At 44.3% G+C, this 17,926-nt stretch overlaps 1 long non-coding RNA gene and 1 pseudogene across 1 annotated transcript in view; both read left to right on the top strand.

Moving 5' to 3' along the window:
- LOC124619873 overlaps positions 1-17,926 on the top strand; it is a 1,840,881-nt gene that overhangs the window by 170,172 nt on the left and 1,652,783 nt on the right. The gene's annotated exons all lie outside the window — the stretch shown is intronic.
- On the top strand, positions 10,092-10,209 carry LOC124620969 (annotated as a pseudogene).

Below are 17,926 nucleotides of genomic sequence, written 5' to 3'. Positions count from 1 at the left end.
CAAAGCTTAGGAGTTTGTTCCGACGCTGATAACCGCGTCGTTGAGCGAACCACAAATCAAACGTCAGCATCATCATCGTCATCGAGGGCAATCACTGTAAGATCTCATTTGCAGTGCACACTCCTGACTTCGGAAATCGCGGTATGGTGTATCTATTCCGCAGTTTCTATTGCTAGTCTTCATAACTTGATTTTCGCGCTTCATACTCTAGTATGCGTATTTCTCTGCAGTCTAAAGATAAGAGGGGGCTTTTTCCATGAACGGTCATCTTTTGTTCGTTATCGAGTTTATTCATTGGAGCGCCCCCTCTGGTGACGATTCTTTGAGGTTCTTCCTTTATTCATTGATATACTGCGTGCTCTGTTCGAATCAGTACCTTTTTGTTTAATTGCATAGTTCTGCAATCACGATTGAAAATATAATTTCTATCCTTTATGTGTGTAGGCACGATCTCAGCCTTAATTGTCCGGGATCATGATGCTGGCGAATTAATAACAATTCATTTCACTGTTCAGTGTTTATTTTAAATTCGTTAGTTAATTCTCAAATTGTTTTATAACCACGGCGTTTATGAGTCCTGAGTAATTTTCGCACAATATTTGAATAATTATTATTTCTCGAGATTAAACTCTATCATTGAGCAACCATTTAGGTAAATTGTTCAACTGAAATGTCCAGATCCTCCACCCACAAGCAATAGGCGAGTCCCCTGATGAGTTCTGGAAATTAGCAAATAATCTGTGAGTTTATATGATCTGGAGTGATAATTTTAAGGTTAATCTAACCTGGGTATACATGGAGTACCTGATAAAGAAGAGGTAGTGTTCACAGGAGGTAGTGTTCACAGTGCACCTGGTTTCTGCAAAACTTTTGCCCAAGCGCTCCTTCGCCTTTGTCAAGTGTTATGACAACGGGTGGGTTCCTGGTATGCCACCCACCCCCTCCCCCTGTGGACCCAGGGGTTAGGAAAGGCCCAAGTAGTCTCACCTCTTTCAGCCTTTATGTGATTTTCTCCTGTAGGGTCTGACCATTTTTAAAAATTATCCTGAAGAGAGAGCCAATTGGAGAAGTGTGCCTTACATGGTGCATCACGTCCATTGTGCATTGATATCATTAGCTCACTTTCTCATCGTGGAATTACAATCCTGCTCATCCTCCATCTTCCTTAGTTTTCCTCAATCCACTATGCAGTGTCGTTTTCTGAGCATGCGATGACCATGGAATTCTTTGCACCTCATATCCAGCATGGTAGCCAGTCCATTGTGGTGGGGCTGCCACGTACACTGTTGGCTGAGCCCCCTGACTACACAGGGAAAGCTCTGCTGATGCCTACACCGCTAACTGGCTCTGAGCACTATGGGACTTAACAGCTGTGGTCATCAGTCCCCTAGAACTTAGAACTACTTAAACCTAACTAACCTAGGGACATCACATACATCCATGCCCGAGGCAGGATTCGAACCTGCGACCGTAGCAGTCGCGAGGTTCCGGACTACGCGCCTAGAACCGCGAGACCACGGCGGCCGGCCACCGCTAACTCCCCACGTATGCCAAGGAGCAGTTGCCTGTCACCCTGGGGGATTGGGACTCCTGGCGAAGGCCATACTACCAGGTGGCGTTTGTTGCGGCTGGATGACGCCCATGGGGAGGACCCCTGGTTGGAGTGGGTGGCATCAGGTGCTGAAGCATACCTTGTCATCAGTTGCTGGTGATCCAACGGTAGCAGTCCCTAAGAATTACAAGTCTCAGTACAGTGCAATGCTGGGAGTTCGACGAAGCATCACATTTCGAGATTGTGGACGTCCATCCCATCCCAATGTGTTCCAGAGTGGCTAGCTTCTTCTTTGTTATTCTCATGGTCAGCCATCCATGGTTATCTGCTTTCTTGTTTATAGTCCCTTCTCCATGTTTCTAGCGTATCTCTGTGGTTTTCTTGTCCTGTTTTGTCCATTGTAGTATTTGTTGTCTTTCTGTCGTTCTTCTGGTTCTTCCTTTCTACTGTTATTGTCCCATACATCTTCTTTGTTTTCTTCTTTCCCTAGGGTAATTGTTCTACTGGGTGCAAGGGACTGATACCCTGGCAGTTTGGTCCCTTTTCCCTCCCTCTTTTAAACCAACCAACCTGGTACGCCCTTATATACTCCAGCTGCCGGATGTGCGCCTTTGGTGCTCGCGGTATCGCCATATGTTGGCATACGTTGATTCGACATTCAGTGTGCCCGCTTTAACTTCGTGGACGCTGGATACCACGCTGCAGTGAGCTGGAGGCCGCCGTGTCTATTAAGTGTGTTATCGGTGATTTTTATCTCTATGGCTTCTTCAGTTAAATAGTCCCAGAATCTGTTAGCTATATGGATTCTTCAGTTAAGTAGTCCCAGAATCCGTTAGTGCGAGCCACGACCGAGGTTTCGTCAAATTTCATCCGGTGACCGATTTATAAAGCAAGCTTAGCCAAAGCGGATTTGTAGGTGCATCCTTCATTCTGCGTTGTTACACATTGCGTACTGTTTCTCCAACGTAAGACTGGTGACACTAGTTAGGTATCCTGCAGACCCCAAGTGTTCTGATATCTGCTGCGTATTTGACTGGTGTCTGTAACAGACGTATTTTTGTCGGAGGCCTGCGGACCGAAGTGATCTTGTGTCTTTTCAGCAGGCGACGTATCTTTCCCGAAACAGAATGAGAGGAAAGCACGTTTCGCATGCGGCTGTGGCCGAGCGGTTCTAAGCGCTTCAGTCCGGAACCGCGATACAGCTATGGTCGCAGGTTCGAATCCTGCCTCGGGCTTGTAAGTGTGTGATGTCCTTACGTTAGTTAGGTTTAAGTAATTCTAAGTCTAGGGGAGTGATGACCTCAGATGTTTAGTCCCATAGTGCTTAGAGCCATTTGAACAATTTGAAAGGTAGTTTCTTTTCCTGCTCTCGTCGGTGCTCATCTTATGATTCTTGCTTGAAATAGCTTCAATTATTTGGTTAATGTTATAGCCATTGTTCCTGAAGAGCTTGTGTAGGCGGCTCAGCTCATAGGGGGGGTTATCATTCTTGCACGGTGCACCAATGTTTGTAAAATAGCGCGCTCCTGTGCCTTATAGTTATGGCTGATGGTATGCAAACAGATCGGTGGGGTAGCTTTTCTATAGACACCGTGACCAAGGCATCCATTTCATTTGCGGGAGACGAGGACTTCGAGGAACAGCAGTGCATTCTTTTTTTCCACGACCATGGTAAACTGGATGTTACTGCTAATCCAAATTCTTGACGAGTTCTAGGAACACCTCAACGGCATTAACAGTAATTACTCAGTTATTCTGTCATACGCTCAGGTTTCTTTCTGTTTGTTTCTAAACGTCACTTGTTATATTCTCCGAACAGCTACCTGTGCATACAGTCGTCACTATACTTCGCGTCTATCCCAAATGATGAATCGCAGATCCAGTGCACGCATGAAGTCTTTGTATTGTTTTGTTCTGTATTATTTTAGAACACACACAGGGTGAAAAGTATTTAAACCGACAAACTCTGGGAGGTTCTAGGGGATATCAAAACAAATATTTTTCCCTAATGTGATTTTCTCCTATGATGAGTATTTAAACCGGTAGAGGAAGATTTCTCTGGCGGCAAATTAATTGAACCAACAAACACTTTTCCATTTTTTATGTCCAAGACTCAACACATTAACACAACGCAATTTTAATTACAGTAGATTTTCAAAAATGCCTCCATTGACACGTAAACAAAGGTTACACCGTCGGATCATGTTCTGCCTGACACGGGCAAAAACCCCAGGAGTATCCTGAATTGTTCCTGCTTCTGCTACTATCCGGGCAACCAGATCCTCTTCTGATGCAACATGAGTTAGGTAAACAATGTTGCGCAACTCTCCACACACAAAAGTCGAGAGGGGACATAACTGGGGATCGAGCAGGCCATGGTACAGGACCACCTCTGCCAATCCACTTTTCTGGGAACCGTCGGTCCAGGAATCGACGCACACGACGACTGAAATGCGCCGGCGCCGCGTCATGTTGGAACCACATGCGTTGTCTTGTAGGGAGCATGACGTCTTCCAGCAATTCTTGCAATGCTCTGGCGAGAAAATTGTAATAGTGCCTGCCATTTAATGGCCTAGGTAGCAGATACGGCCCAATTAAACAGTCCCCAACAACACCGACGCTCACGTTAACGAAGAACTGCATTTGATGAGCGCTAGTAACTGTGGCATGTGGGTTATTGCGTTGAAGACTCCATCACGCCTGAGCGTTGCTTCGTCGGTAAACAACACAGAGGATGGAAATGTAGGATGCGTTTCACAGCGTTACAGGTACTGTGCTCTGGGTGGATAATCAACTGGTTCCAGGTTGTGTGAAATGGACGTAACTATTACTCTCGAAGGACTGTTCTTAAATGGTTCAAATGGCTCTGAGCACTATGGGACTTAACTTCCGAGGTCATCATTCCTCTAGAACTTAGAACCATTTAAACCTAACTAACCTATGGACATCACACACATCCATGCCCGAGGCAGGATTCGAACCTGCGACCGTAGCGGTCGCGCGGCTCCAGACTGTAGCCCATAGAACCGCTCGGCCACTGCGACCTGCGGACTGTTCTTGCATTCATCTGATTCGTCCCCATGTTACGTGCAAATGCACGAGTGCTGATTGAAGGATCCCGCTCCACATGCTGCGAGACAGCTTCCTCAAATTGCAGCGTGCTTACCGTGCGACGGCGTCCCTGTCCAGGTAATCTGCTAAATGACCCGGTCTCACGCAGACGTTGGTACACAGCAGCAAATGTCGTTTGATGCAGGATACGGCGATTAGGATATTGTTGTCGATAAATGTGCTGTGCAGCTCGTCCGTTGTGGTGCGCTACGTAGTACGCAACAATCATATAAGTGTACTCACCCCAGGTGTATCGCTCCATTAGTAAACAGGGACAATACACTGGTGAACAGCAGTTGCCTACAACTGAAGAGCGTAATACGCCCTCTAACAACTGAAGAGCGCAATACGGCCTCCAACAACTGAAGAGCGTAATACGGCCTCCACCGGTTTAAATAATTCTCATAGGAAAAAATGACATTAGGGAAAAATATTGGTTTTGATGTCCCCTACAACCTCCCAGAGTTTGTCGGTTTAAATACTTTTCGTCCTGTATATTTACTAGCATATGGAACATATTTACTCATGAGCGAGATCTACGTTTCACTCTTGAGGAAGATCTACGTCGATTGTTCTCTAGTTTACAAGCTGCATCGAGATCCAGAAATCACAGAGCTAGACGTACGTGGGGACAGATAGCGACGGCAACAGCCCCGGCAACACTTTAGACAAATCTGCGCTGCGGGGCTGCCGTCCTTCAGGGGCAGTGACGGACAGCGGACGAGGGCGCGAGCAGCGATTGTGTTGTTTCCGGCAGCCAGCGGTCGTACAAGGCTGATAGCGGCGCGTAATGTATTGTGCGGTGCGGTGCGGCTAGCGTGGCTGCCTTTGTGTGCGCGCACAATAGATCGCGCCGCGCACTCGTCCGGCTTGCGGGAGGTGGCAGAGGCAAAATAAAAGGGAAACCGCAGGCTGCGCGCCGCGCCTGGTCTCAGGCCGGCCTTGTTAGCGGCACAGGGGGAGCGGTTCGCAGGTGGGGCTGGACACGCCCACTTCGCTTGTCGCCGTCCATCGATGCTCTTTCACCGGCAGAGCGGCAAGGCGGGTCAGAGGCGAAAGGGCGCCTCCAAAAAGCGCAGCAATAGAGACAGGTGGTCGTTGCTGTATTAGGTCTGAAATTCCCATGTTCAGTGGTCGATATGTAAGGGTGTGCTGGTATTTATGAATAACTCGCGTTTTCGCTTTTCACTATTCTAATGTGCGGTATGAGAATGAAATGTGTATACGCCTCCCGCAACATGAGGCGTACACTGCACTCTGGCGAACGCTTTCCATATACTGTCCATTCACCGGTTCAGTCATGATTGTACCGACTAATAGCGCAGCCAGCCGGCGTGGCATAGCGGTTCTAGGCGCTTCAGTCTGGAACCACGAGACCGCTAAGGTCGCAGGTTCGGATTCTGTGATGTCCTTAGGTTAGTTAGTTTAAGTAGCTCTAAGTTCTAGGGGACTGATGACGTCAGATGTTAAGTCCCATAGTGCTCAGAGCCATTTGAACTAATAGCGCGGTCGACGTTCATGGTGGATGAATACGTTGGTACTAAGCGGCAGTCTGCCGATTATCAGACACTGGGAGCATCGTCTTTTTGATGTAGCTGTCTTTGCCACTCGCGACGTCTTTGCCATTTGGATGTACTTGCTGCAGACCATCCCACTGATAACGTTACTAATACGGACATTCCAGGTCCTCCAGTTGGTTTTTTTTCCGCAAGATTTTTTCGTCCAAGATGTGTTGTGGCGCTACTATGTCGAATTGTTTTTGTTGCTGTGGTCTTCAGTACGACTACAGGTTTGATGCAACTCTCCCATGTTACTCTATCCTGTGCTAGCGTCTTCTTCTCCGAATAACTACTGCAACCTACACCCTCCTGAGTCTGCTTACTGTATTCATTTCTTGGCCTCCCTCTACCATTTTAACCCCCCACGCTTCTCTCCAGTACTAGATTGGTGATCCCTTGATGGCTCAGAAAGTGCCCTACCAACCGATCCCTTCTATTAGTCAGATTCTACCATAAATTTCTTTTCTCCCCAGCTATATTCCGTAACTCTTTATTAATTACGTGATCTACCCATCTTATCTTCAATATCCTTCTGTAGCACCACACTTCAACAGCTGCTATTCTCTTTTTGTCCAAACTGTCTATCGTCTACGTTTCTCTTCCATACGTGGCTACACTCCATACTAACACTTTCAGAAAAGATTTCCTGACACTTAAATCTACACTTGATGTTAACAAATTGCTCTTTTTCAGAAACGCTATTCTTGCAATTTCATCTACGTATTATATCCCCTCTACTTCAGCCGTCATCAGTTTTTTGCAGTCCAAGTAGCAAATCGCATCTAGTACTTAAAGTGTCTCATTTCCTAATGTAATTCCCTGAGTATCACCTGATCTAATTCGATTACGTTCCATTATTCTCAGTTTGCTTTTGTTGATGTTCAACTTATCTACTCCTTTCAAGACTCTGTCCATACCGTTCAAATGCTCTTCCAAGTCCTTTTCTGCCTCTTATAGAATTACAATGTCATCGGCATGCCTCAAAGTTTTTAATTCTTGTTCTTTGACATTTATTTCTACTACAAATTTTCTTTTGTTTCTTTTCTTGCTTGCTCAATGTACACATTGAGTAATGTCGCGGATGGGCTACAACTCCGTCTCACTCCCTTCTCAATCACTGCTTCCTTTTCATGCCCGTCGACTCTTACAATTGCTATCCGGTTCCGTACGAGTTATAAATAGCCTTTCCCACCATATATTTTACCCCCGCTATCCTAAGTATTTCAAAGAGAGTATTCCAGCCAACGATGTGAAAAGCTTCCTCTAAATCGACAAATGGTAGATTCACCTTTCCTTAACCTATCTTCTATGAGAAGACGTAGGCAGCATTGCCTTTAGTGATCCTAAATTTCTCCGGAATCCAAACTGATCTTTCCCGTGGTCGGGTTATACCAGTTTTTCCAATCTTCTGTAAAGAATTCGTGATAGTACACTACTGGCCATTAAAATTGCTACATCACGAAGATGACGTGCTAACGACGCGAAATTTAACCGACAGGAAGAAGATGCTGTGATATGCAAATGATTAGCTTTTCAGAGCATTCACACAAGGTTGGCGGCGGTGGTGACACCTACAACGGTCTGACATGAGGAAAGTTTCCAACCGATTTCTCATACACAAACAGCAGTTGACCAGCGTTGACTGGTGAAACGTCGTTGTGATGCCTCGTGTGAGGAGGAGAAATGCGTACCATCACGTTTCCGACTTTGATAAAGGCCGGATTGTAGCCTATCGCGATTGCGGTTTATCGTATCGCGACATTGCTGGTCGCGTTGGTCGAGATTCAATGACTGTTAGCAGAATATGGAATCGGTGAATTCAGGAGGGTAATACGGAACGTTGAGCTGGATCCCAACGGCCTCGTATCACTAGCAGTCGAGATGACAGGCATGGCTTTAACGGATCTTGCAGCCGCGTCTCGATCCCTGAGCCAACAGATGGGGACGTTTGCAAGACAGTAACCATCTGCACGAACAGTTCGATGATGTTTGCAGCAGCATGGACTATCAGCTCGGAGACGTTGGCTGCGGTTACCCTTGATGCTGCATCACTGACAGGAGCGCCTGCAATGGTGTACTCAACAACGAACCTGGGTGCACGAATGGCAACACGTCATTTTTTCGGATGAATCCACGTTCTGTTTACAGCATCATGATGGTCGCATCCGTGCTTGGCGACATCGTGGTTCACGCGCATTGGAAACGTGTATTCGTCATCGCTATATTGATGGTATGGGGTGTCATTGGTTACACGTCTCGGTCACCTCTAGTTCGCATTGACGGCGCTTTGAACAGTGGACGTTACATTTCCTATGTGTTACGAGCCGTGGTTCTACCCTTCATTCGATACCTGCGAAACTATACATTTTAACAGGATAATGCACGGCCGCATGTTGCAGGTGCTGTACGGGCCTTTCTGGATACAGAAAATGTTCGACTGCTGCGCTGGCCAGCACATTATCCAGATCTCTCACCAAATGAAAACGTTTGGTCAATGGTGGCCGAGCAACTGGCTCGTCACAATACGCCAGTCACTACTCTTGATGAACTGTGGTATCGTATTAAAGTGCATGGGCAGCTGTACCTGTACACGTCATCCAAGCTCTGTTAGGCTCAATGCCCAGGGGTATCAAGGCCGTTATTACGGCCAGAGGAGGTTGTTCTGGGTACTGATTACTCAGGATCTATGCACCCAAAGTGCGTGAAAAGTAGTCACATGTCAGTTCTAGTATAATGTATTTGTCCAATGAATACCCGTTTATCATCTGCATTTCATCTTGGTGCCGCAATTTTAATGGCCGGTAGTGTATTTTGCAACCATGAGTTACGAGTATTAAACTGATAGTTCAGTATGCGTTTTCACTCCAGTTGTGGTATGCTCTTCTACGCTATTGGGTCAGGTCGGGTCATTTCGTATTCATTCCCATAATATGAATTGAATCAAATGCTATTATGTACAGCGCACCCGACGGCTCAAAACGTATTATGTTCAAGACATATTTCCCATCTGCGATATTAGCCCGCTCTTTTTTGGCTATTCCCACTATTTTTACCTTGCACTTCGTAGTGTAATGTTGACTGTATGTCTGCGCTCATTCGATCATCAAGAGGGGGGTGGGCTATTTACCCGTTTCAAAGCGATCAAAAGACAGTAGGATAAGAATTAGAGTTGCTGATACTAAAAGACAGTTTGAAATGGAAACTAAGAAAGTAATAATACGTGATGTTCTCTACGAATGATCATTTTCAGTTAGATTCGCAATGTTGATGAATTGATGTGTTACTCGTGTGGGAAAGGTTTCATAAATGCAAGTCTTTATACTTTGATTGAGGGTTAGAGATTACTATCTGTTGTTATTACAGAAGAAGACGTACTTCGCTTTTGATACTATAAACAAGTTCAACATTTAAGTAATTTTCAGCCACCTTGTAATAACAAAATGGCTCTGAGCACTATGGGAATTAACATCTGTGGTCATCAGTCCCCTAGAACTGAGAACTACTTAAACCTAACTAACCTAAGGACATCACACATATCCATGCCCGAGGCAGGATTCGAACCTGCGACCGTAGCAGTCCCGCGGTTCCGGACGGAGCGCCTAGAACCGCTAGACCACCGCGGCCGGCTTGTAATAACAAAAAAGGCAGATTCAACTGTGGAAACATCAAAGTATTCTACCTGGCGAAAGCAAGAAACAAAGTTTACAGCGCACCGAACAAAGTGGACCAAGACTGCAGACTCAGTTGTATGACGAAAGCTTCACCTCCGAAACCACGTAGAATTGCAAAGCATCCAGCCCAATCGAAATTCTGTTGTGTCATATGAGATTGGTTACATTGTTGTTTATAACAGGGCTCACTGCTACCAAGGCAACGGCCTTGCCTCAGTGGATACACCGGCTCCCTTCAGGTCACCGAAGTTAAGCGCTGTCGGGCGTGGCCGGCACTTGGATGGGTGACCATCCGGGCCGCCATGCGCTGTTGTCATTGTTCGGGGTGCACTCAGCCTCGTGATGCCAATTGAGGCTCCGATCAAAGAAAGCTATCATAACGACCGGTAGAGCGGTGTGTTGACAGCACACCCCTCCTGTCCGCATTTTCAGCTGAGGATGACACGGCGTTCGGATGGTCCCGATGGGCCACTTGTGGCCTGAAGACGGAGTGCTACTGCTATCAATGTGTTGATTTGTTATGCTGCTTTTGGGTCGTCAGTATTATTCTACAGTAAACAACTGAGTAGCTTATTGTCGTAGAACTATAAGAGACTGGCAACAAACTTCTCTTGCACGAGAAAGAAGGACTGAGCGCAATACGACTATCTACCGTGAATAGCATGTCAACAACTTTATTGTTTTATATCATAGCCTGTGTTCAACAATAAAATCAATAAAAAACTAAAATGAACATTTCATACCATGTTATGTGGCAACATGATTGGATCAAAACGTATTTTGTTCATTGTATTGTTTCCAAAGTATGAAATGCAATTTAAAAATTAAAATTCACCTTCATGCGTTGGGAAATGATGTCAGTAGTGACTGATTCTGGAACATAATTTAAGTATCTACGTCCTCCCGTCGAGACCTCTGAAGTAGTTTCTTTGATGAGGAAGGCAATATATTTTTTCGCTTCCTGTAAAATTTCGATATAAAACGAAGCTCCTCACTTGTCTCTAACTGAAATTGTTTTATATGACGTGAAAAAAAAGCGTTCGCTCTTATAGCTGAGTGAGTATTGTTAATTCTGTTGTCAGTGCGTTGTCCCGTTTATTTCTCCGAAAATAGATCTGTTCTTAGTTTAAAAACGAGTTTCTATCATGTGGATCAACAGATCATCGTTCATTCACCGCAGATCTTGTAAGACCATACACTACAACGCCACACTCACTAGTAAAGGAACCAAGTGAATAAAATATATTTTGCCTTCCACAGCCATTGTCTGTATGAGTGAAGTCCTTTCGTGAATTAGGCAGCATCACACAATCGTATGAATTATGAATTACGAAGCAGAAGGCAGTTTTCCGGTCACCTTTGAGCCCGTTATGAAGCTAAGAGACTACACTTCATTAAAAACCAGACTGCATTCTCCTCACTCCAAAGAGACCCATCCCGTTTCTACTCTGCAAGTAATGACCATTTCGGTAGATGGAACATAGCACTGTAAACTGTTATTCTATTCCTTCTTTTCTTCTTCTTCTTGTTTTTCTTTACAGCCACCTTTCCGTCGTTTCATGTCGGAACTTTGATATAAGAAGGTGTACGAGGCAACAAAGTGGGATCTTCTTCCTCAAGCCGTTTTATAATATGCATGTCCTGCTTTTGTTTCTCACTCGTGATTCTCATCTATAATTTTTCTGCTAGAGCAACGTTCATGAAACCATAAGAGGGTTTGCCGGATCATTCTTTCAGATATCTGTGGATTATTCCGCCAGTTTTGCAGAATCTAATTACTTATTTCGTACGTCTTTACGGTAATAGTATTTCATAACACAGCTGAAAAATTGAAGTGTTTTGCTTGTTCCCTCAATGCATTGTTAATAATCTTAGTCGCAGTTGGGAGTTTACCTATAAAAGACATGGTTTAATTTATAAACCGAAATTTTTAGACGTAGTTAATTCAATCTGTGACAGCTATTTTAGCTCATAATCTTTTCTAGAATTCAAGCATAAGAAGTGGTTCTAATACCGGCAGATATTTGTGCTGTACCTCAATATTTGCCTCAAAACTCCACATGCTAACAGCACTGTCACTGTACATATTAATGAAATGAAGTACGTACGTGTCTCGTTCCTTTATTTGTTGAGACTGCGCCTGTCCTAGATGCCATACAAATTACATGCTCTTTTACGTGCTCTGGATTACATCGGATGTAAAGGATGTCCTCAGTACTTCATAACACTTAATAACAAAATTTGCAGTTTTTCAGTAAGTTCACTTATAGGGAAAACAGCATCAGTGATCGAACACTATCTTCTCCCTTTGTATACTTATGTTACTTTACCGAATTTGATACACAAACAGACACACATACACCATTAAGCCATTAAGCACCCAGTTCAAAGATCAGAAATACGACTTGTTTTCTTAGGAAAAAGACAGCATTTGTATCATCAGCTTACCACGTTCACTACACACGACTTCGCTATTTCCAGGAGAAAATAGTTCACTCAGTTGAGCGATGCCTATGATGTACGACAGACAAAGACCTGGCTTCTATAATCCAAATGTAGTTAATAAACTACAGCTATAGATTACTGGGAGCGTAACGCACTACTCTAATCTAGTGGGATGTGGTGAGACCCTGTCAGGCTTTGAATCGACGCGACAGGTGAAGGTGGAATTGAACCCAGGGCTATAGGTCGTCTGTCACTACTTTACCACAGCTCCTCTCCCACCTAATGAACTTGCACATACACACGCACTCACAGTCACACATGCAAACACACACACACACACACACACACACACACACACACACACACACACACACACACACACACACATGCACGCATATCGTAACACTGATACGCTTGATGGTTTACTGAGGCTACATTGAACCGTGAGATTTAAATCCCGTCCGCTGATGAGAATGGCATTTATTTTTTGAAAGAGAACGGAGATTAAATGTAAACACGACAGACGGCAGGAGTTTCACTCCGAGAGTTCTTTGTGTAGTGATTCAAAGAGTTTCCGTTTTTCTGGATTTACAGCGCACTAGATTTGTACACTACCGCCAATTTCCAGGTTGCACATAGTGCTCCCACGTAAGCTTATTTCATTAGCTGCAATCGTCCCCCAACAATGTTTAGTGACAAGTGTAAGTAGCAATCAATTTTAACTGCAGTCATAGACTACAAAAGTGTCTCACACTGAAATCAGAGACGGTGTCTGTCCCTTACAATTGTGTTCAGTACATACATTTAATAATAACAAGGTTATAAGAGACACAGTTTTTAACCGTTCCTTATGATATAAAAGAAATTTACCATTCTCTGTAACAATCTGTCGTAATAAATTTCCAATCATCGTGACATATTGGTAGTCGCGCTGTTATGGAATGAGCATGGAATGTGCCTCTCTGGCCGGAAATGAACTAACAAAACCGAACTAAGCTACATGTTATTTACCTCCTTCAAGGTTCTATAAAGTGGCTCGTTCTCTAGTGAAATTTGCAGTTTGTTATCAGAATGCGTCACTGTCCTACCCGTATGTAATTCTAAAATTTTTTGTGACAAGTATCTCATATCTTCAACGCAGGTGACTCTGTTAACACACACCCATGACATTAGAACACATTGTAACGATTAGACGAAAGAGGGGTATTAAATCACCACACAAAAAATGGTTCAAATGGCTCTGAGCACTATGGGACTCAACTGCTGAGGTCATTAGTCCCCTAGAACTTAGAACTAGTTAAACCTAACTAACCTAAGGACATCACCAACATCCATGCCCGAGGCAGGATTCGAACCTGCGACCGCAGCGGTCTTGCGGTTCCAGACTACAGCGCCTTTAACCGCACGGCCACTTCGGCCGGAAATCACCACACAGATTTGAAATAATCATATAAGATGCCCCATGATGATCCACTGGTCTGATTCGCTGGTCTGGAACATCTTTTTTTTCTTACACTTAATGATTATGAGTCAAGTAAGTGGCCACCATCCCATGTGAGCATCAGTCCTTTAAGGGAAGCGCTCTCCTTTTTTTGTCTCCTCTTCTTCTTCCAGCTCAGTTTGAGGCCTTCTTCCCTATAATTACACATTTATTCGTTTCAGAAACTCTCCCCCTCGAAAAGTCTCTCATCCAATACAACTCCCTCTAATTAAAAGTTATGGAGCTCTGTTCTCACCCCGTAATACATAAACTAGAACTACTAGCAGCCCCACGCCCCTCAAAAAATATCTGAACTGGTGTTAAAGAAGTTATTTTCTTTCGAAAAGTTCGAAGTATGCCATAAACCTCTTTACTCTTTAATGTCGTGAGCCACTCCTACGTATTTCAGTTCTGTCTGGTTACAGAGCGAATATAGATGATATCTCAGACCGGGAAAGTGTGAGGTAGGGGTTGAGGTTTAAAAAAAAGTCAAATAAGGTTTAAGTGTTTGACATAATATTAAGAGTATACGACAGGAAATTTGAGGATATTGGTGCGATAACTGTGACGAATACACAAAGCTTTGTTGCTTCTCATCTAAAAACTGAAGGTAGAACGCAGAAATTTAGTCTGGTATTTAACAAGTTTGGTCGCATTTAATGTTGTGTCTTGCAAACAAACCCAACGTCTCTGATATCTACTGGGTCTGGGAATATTCCTTGTTAGTGTGCAAAATGAACCTAGCACGGAAAACATTCATGCGTCTTTTAGATAGGAAACCCAACTTACACCATGATGGGTGAGGATCGTGTACCTTGGGTTGTTTATCTACATCTACATCTACATTTATACTCCGCAAGCCATCCAACGGTGTGTGGCGGAGGGCACTTTACGTGCATCTTAAGGTGCATGAAATATTTTCCGAGCCAGTTTTATTTTGCCCACCACCTACGAGTAGGTGACTACCGATAGAGGGCATCACTTTTGTGTCGTAACCGGAGACCAATTCATCAAGTCACCGCCACGAACCCTTTAGCGTATTGCTACCTGAATCGATGCTAAGTCAATGATGGGAAGCACGGCAAAGAGTGAAGCAACATTGAGTCAAAGCAGTACCGATTTTGATGCCGAGAGGCTATAGATAAATAGATTGGGTTATCTACCATCTACCGCAATCAACACTGCTCCTAATGATCTTCCAAATACAGGTGGAACGGGCACAAGTGCAGATACACTCATGTTCAGAAAAAAAACAGAGCACCTAGAACTGCTAGAGATAGGATACTCATAGCCACAGGACATCTACATTAGTACGTACTGTAGAAATGATTAGTATTTGGACCACGTTAGCCCGCGGGTTCAACGTCAACATTTATATCGCGACGCTTTACCACCCACCGCTAAAATGTACCTGCGGCTCTCGTTGTGTAGATCAGTGTGACTTGAGCAGACTTGCAGGATGCCTCACAGACCGTACCGCCAAATCAGTGAGTTTGAAAGATGTTTCATTATTGGCACGAGAGAATGTGATGCATACATCCGGGAAATTGCTGTTCGTGTAGGACCAAGACTTTCAGCAGTGCGACGGGTGTGTGCCCAATGGTTCATTTACATCTACATTTACACTCCGCAAGCCACCCAACGGTGTGTGGCGGAGGGCACTTTACGTGCCACTGTCATTACCTCCCTTTCCTGTTCCAGTCGCGTATGGATCGCGGGAAGAACGACTGCCGGAAAGCCTCCGTGCGTGCTCGAATCTCTCTGATTTTACATTCGTGATCTCCACGGGATGTATAAGTAGGGGGAAGCAATATATTCGATACCTCATCCAAAAACGCACCCTCTCGAAACCTGGACAGCAAGCTACACCGCGATGCAGAGAGCCTCTCTTGCAGAGTCTGCCACTTGAGTTTGCTAAACATTTCCGTAACGCTGTCACACTTGCCAAATAACCCTGTGACGAAACGCGCCGCTCTTCTTTGGATCTTCTCCTTCTCCTCCGTCAACCCGACCAGGTGCGGATCCCACACCGATGAGCAATACTCAAGTATAGGTCGAACGAGTGTTTTGTAAGCCACCTCCTTTGTTGATGGACTACATTTTTTAAGGATTCTCCCAATGAATCTCAACCTGTTACCCGCTTTGCCAACAATTAATTTTATATGATCGTTCCACTTCAAATCGTTACGCACGCATACTCCCAGATATTGTACAGGAGTAACTGCTACCTGTGTTTGTTCCGCTATCATATAATCATACAATAAATGATCCTTCTTTCTATGTATTCGCAATACATTACATTTGTCTATGTTAAGGGTCAGTTGCCACTCCCTGCACCAAGTGCCTATCCGCTGCAGATCTTCGTGCATTTCGCTACAATTTTATAATGCTGCAACTTCTCTGTATACTACAGCATCATCCGCGAAAAGCCGCATGGAACTTCCGACACTATCTATTAGGTCATTTATATATACTGTGAAAAGCAATGACCCATAACAATCCCCTGTGGCACTACAGAGGTTACTTTAACGTCTGTAGACGTCTCTCTATTGAGAACAACATGCTGTTTTCTGTTTGCTAAAAAGTCTTCAATCCAGCCACACAGCTGGTCTGATACACCGTAGGCTCTTTGTTTATAAGGCGACAGTGCATAACTGTATCGAACGCCTTCCGGAAGTCAAGGAAAATGGCGTCTACCTGGGAGCCTGATCTAATATTTTCTGGGTCTCATGAACAAATAGATCGAGTTGGGTCTCACACGATCGCTGTTTCCGTAATCCATGTTGATTCCTACAGAGTAGTTTCTGGGTTTCCAGAAACGACACGATACGCGAGCAAAAAACATGTTATAAAATTCTACAACAGATCGCCGTCAGAGATATGGGTCTACAGTTTTGCGCATCTGCTCGACGACCCTTCTTGAAGACTGGGACTACCTGTGCTCTTTTCCAATCATTTCGAACCTTCCGTTCCTCTAGAGACTTGCGGTACACGGCTGTTAGAAGGGGGGTAAATTCTTTCGCGTACTCTGTGTAAAATCGAATTGGTATCCCGTCAGGTCCAGTGGACTTTCCTCTGTTCAGTTGGTTTTGTATTCCTTGGACACTTATGTTGATGTCAGCCATTTTTTCGTTTGTGCGAGGATTTAGAGAAGGAACTGCAGTGCTCTGTGAAACAGCTTTGGAAAAAGGTGTTTAGTATTTCAGCTTTACGCGTGTCATCCTCTGTTTCAATGCCATCATCATCCTGGAGTGTCTGGATATGTTGTTTCAAGCCACTTACTGATTTAACGTAAGACCAGAACTTCCTAGGATTTTCTGTCAAGTCGGTACATAGAATTTTACTTTCGAATTCACTGAACGCTTCACGCATAGCCCTCCTTACGCTAACTTTGACATCGTTTAGCTTCTGCTTGTCTGAGAGGTTTTGGCTGTGTTTAAACTTGCAGTGATGCTCTCTTTGCTTTCTCAGTAGTTTCCTAACTTTGTTGTTGAACCACTGTGGGTTTTTCCCGTCCCTCACAGTTTTACTCGGCACGTACCTGTCAAAACGCATTTTACGATTGCCTTGAACTTTTTCCATAAACACTCAACATTGTCAGTGTCGGAACAGAAATTTTCGTTTTGATCTGTTAGGTACTCTGAAATCTGCCTTCTATTACTCTTGCTAAACAGATAACCTTCCTCCCTTTTTTTATATTCCTATTTACTTCCATATTCAGGGATGCTGCAACGACCCTATGATCACTAATTACCTGTTCTGCGCTTACAGAGTTAAAAAGTTCGGGTCTGTTTGTTATCAGTAGGTCCAAGATGTTATCTCCACGAGTCGGTTCTCTGTTTAATTGCTTGAGGTAATTTTCGGATAGTGCATTCAGTATAATGTCACTCGATGCTCTGTCCCTACCACCCGTCCTAAACATCTGAGTGTCCCAGTCTATATCTGGTAAATTGAAATCTCCACCTATGACTATAACATGCTGACAAAATTTATGTGAAATGTATTCCAGATTTTCTCTCAGTTGTTCTGCCACTAATGCGGCCGAGTCGGGAGGTCGGTAAAACGAGCCAATTATTAACCTAGCTCGGTTGTTGAGTGTAACCTCCAC

The sequence above is a fragment of the Schistocerca americana genome, chromosome 6 (genome assembly GCF_021461395.2).
Source record: "Schistocerca americana isolate TAMUIC-IGC-003095 chromosome 6, iqSchAmer2.1, whole genome shotgun sequence".
NCBI classification, from domain to species: Eukaryota; Metazoa; Arthropoda; class Insecta; order Orthoptera; family Acrididae; genus Schistocerca; species Schistocerca americana.
Note: the sequence above shows the minus strand (reverse complement) of the source record. Positions and strands in the feature narration are given on the sequence as shown.